The sequence below is a fragment of the Charadrius vociferus genome, unplaced genomic scaffold (genome assembly GCF_000708025.1).
Source record: "Charadrius vociferus isolate BGI_N301 unplaced genomic scaffold, ASM70802v2 scaffold248, whole genome shotgun sequence".
NCBI lineage: Eukaryota > Metazoa > Chordata > Aves > Charadriiformes > Charadriidae > Charadrius > Charadrius vociferus.
Genome location: NW_009649851.1, coordinates 63,559 through 66,993, shown reverse-complemented (window position 1 = coordinate 66,993; position 3,435 = coordinate 63,559).

Below are 3,435 nucleotides of genomic sequence, written 5' to 3'. Positions count from 1 at the left end.
GTATCATTGTATCTTGTATGTACATATTCCAAACACCACAACTATCCAAGACAGTTTTTAAAAAATCGGCTTAATCAAAGTTTCTCCTCCTTGTTGCCCCTCTCACATACTTTATGGAATGGTCTTGAGCAGTCTCCAAAACACAGAAAATTTGCTGCTTATACTTAGAGTGGGAACCAAACTTTTAAATTCTAGCTTAACACAATACTGAGAAAGACCCAATCACCCATATCAAGAGTTCCTAACTGGGTCTAATTCAAATACGGGACTGAATACTCATATGCCTGATTAATTTCTACAAACTTTTTGAAAAGCAGTGGATAAGAAAGATGATGCTTTTTGATTTGCTGACTTTATAAAAGAGACAGATATGATTTGCTTTGTATCATTTCAATCACTCAGTGGAACAATTTTCTCCCTTTTTGAATGATTACAATTTTCATCTATCATTTTGTTTAAAAAGTCGAATTATTCTTCCTTTCTAGTACACAGTATTTGATAATGCAATTCAATTATGTTTCACATTGTGGCACAAACCTTCCCCCTCCAGCTTTTGGAGATTACTTTATTTAACCGTTTATTTAACAGCAAAAAAGCCGTTGGAATATCAGTTACTCTTCAGTACGTAAATGCATGTGTGCCAAGCATATCATTAACTGAACTGATTAAAGATCAGAAAAGCAAGTACTAGGTCTAATATTGCTGGGATGCCACTAAAGGGTACATTATAGATTGAAATATTTCATTTGATCCATTAGTTGTTTTGTTATGAATACCACAGTCATTAATATGAATCTATTTTAAAAAAATGAATTCAAAGTCCATTAGCTTTTAAGACACACTTCAGATGAAAGCAGTACATTTATAACAACTGAAACAATGTCAAGTGAGAATAAGAGACCATTGCCTAATTTTGATGAATATGCATTCCAGCTTTAATCACCTCCCAGGCAAGATTTGTCTGTTTCTAAAAATAAGTATTAATAATACAGATGTATATTTAGGGCTTTCTTTATTTTCCTCCATTCCTCAGTAGATGTTGACATGCAAGCAAATCTTCAAAACTTTTACTGCATTTCCTTGTGTTAAAATAGACTGACTGTGAAAGAGCAGTCCAAATACCATGTACACTAGAATAATAATGAACTTACTGCTGTCACGAAAAGAATAATCTCTACAGTAGGGTTTAAAGTGAGTTGAATGCATAATAGAAATACAGTACTGAAAAAATAACATAAAGAAATGTAATCAGTTGTAACTTTGTGGTAAAAGGAAGGGGATAACCTTTTCTTGTATAACAAGATCAAAAAGATAAAAATAAATACATTTTTTACACAGTGCAAAATTTACCTGAGAGAATTACTGCTTGCTACACGGAAGAAGTGAACGAAAACCCAGATGGCTTCAGAAAGTACTGACATTTTATAACAGGAATCAAAACATTTAAAATCACTCTGGAGACACTTGCACTACTTTCAATACAGTGTATAAAGGTATAATCTACTCACAAACTGGCCTGGCAGAAAGACTCCTTCAAGGGCCAGATGGCAAGCGTCTAACAAGGTGTTGACTGACATCACCAGGGTGTTCCAAGTCTGTATGCAAAGTTTAATGCTTTACATTTTGCAAGTGCTAATAGAAGCATACAACAACATCTACTGTTGAAAATATGCTATTTCATTGTTGTCAGCTTAGTGTTACTTCCATTTCTCACAGATACACGTGAATTGTTCATCGTGAGAGCAGAGATGGGACATGAAAATGGACCCACTAGTCAAATGCACGTTCTCAACACAGTTTGTGAAATAACTGATCATAATAATTACTTCTGCAAAATGCGAGAGGACTTGAAGTATTTTCTTCTTAATTTCTTACCGTTACACTATTCTTACAATCCATTCTGACGTTATTAGAGATCTTGCAATAGTATTTTCTTAATGCTCCAATTACTACAGATGCATTTACTAAGTTATGATCTCAGTTTGCCTTTAAAGGTTTAGAACTTCTTACAATAGGAAAGCTCATTTAAATAGCCATGGTCACCTAGATCAAGTGTCCTGTGTGCTTATGGATTTGTACTTCAGTGCTCATAGAAGCTTTTTCTTTGTTAAGGCATTTTTTAGGCCTCCCTTCTGTGTGCATTCTCTGGCCTTCATAAAATGTGAACTCATATGCAACATATTCTTCACTTGGTGGATACAGAGCTGCCTGTTTCCATTAATATAACTGTAGAAATTCAGTTATCTTTGAGACCGTTATTTTTTCATTTCAGTTGGTAGAAAGCCAGCAATAGCACAAGAGGGAACTCTTCCAGGCTCTTGCATCCCATGGTTAGAAGAGAGATTAAATCAAGCGTAGAGTCAAGACCCATTTGCCAAGCTGAGAAGAGGAATCCAAGAAGCCATGGGATACCTGAGTCCAGCAGGCGGGGCACAACTGTGATTAGAGGGCCACTAAGGAGCCCAAACTGCCAGGCAAATTCCATGATACTTCCCAGGCTTGCCCAAGTTTGGGCAAGTTGAGGCAGGTGGTTGGGAGAAGGACTTGGGGAACAGGAGAAAAGAAGCAAGACTAACAGATCAGCAATCAACGGGTGTGCTGAATGGCCAGCAGCAACAGGTGTCTTTTACTCATATATCATGTGGGCAGGGCAACCGTGAGTCAGACTTACAGACACTTACAGTATGTAGTTTCCTGGGTGGCAGATGGCTTGTCTGGGTGTAGCCTGGCAGCAGCTGATGAAGACATTTAGAGTTACTGTGGGAGAAACATGCACATGCAGCATAAGCCTTTTTTCCACGCTAAGAAACAATGTCTACTTATTTTAGTATTATTATTATTTTTAAATATTCTTTTTAATGATTTTGGATGGCTTAATAATTTTCAAATGCTTTGGATTGGTACATGTCTCATACAACAGCTGTGGCCATAATTCTTGGCTTTTTTGTGAGCACATGAAGGTGATTGTGTTGATACTAACGTAAGAGTCAAAATATCTGGCCTTCTTTGTAACTCAGACTTTGCAAACATTTGCAACTCTTCTTTGCGACTCAAACTTTGTATGGTCACCTACATTCTTTTCACTTCAATTTCTTCACTAGCTGTGTGAAGTAAAGGTATTTCTGAAGCCAAAACCCCCTGAGGTTTATGCATGTAACACTTCTTTATTTACCGAGTTGGGAGGACATAAAGGGGATAGCACACTTGCCACAGAACTGCCTGATCCCTCACGTGTTTTGGGACGTCTACCTTTACCCTGCTTGCCTTTCTACACAAAGGACCTTGTTCTTCATTTGCTACCTTCCTGATGCTTCCCTGCACTGTAAAGATACTTTTATATTTAAATGTCTTCAGATTAGACTCCAAGTATTGGAACCCAAACTTACCACAAAAGTCCCTAAACCCTTCAGCTTCAGGGCCCGGAATCTCTCAAAA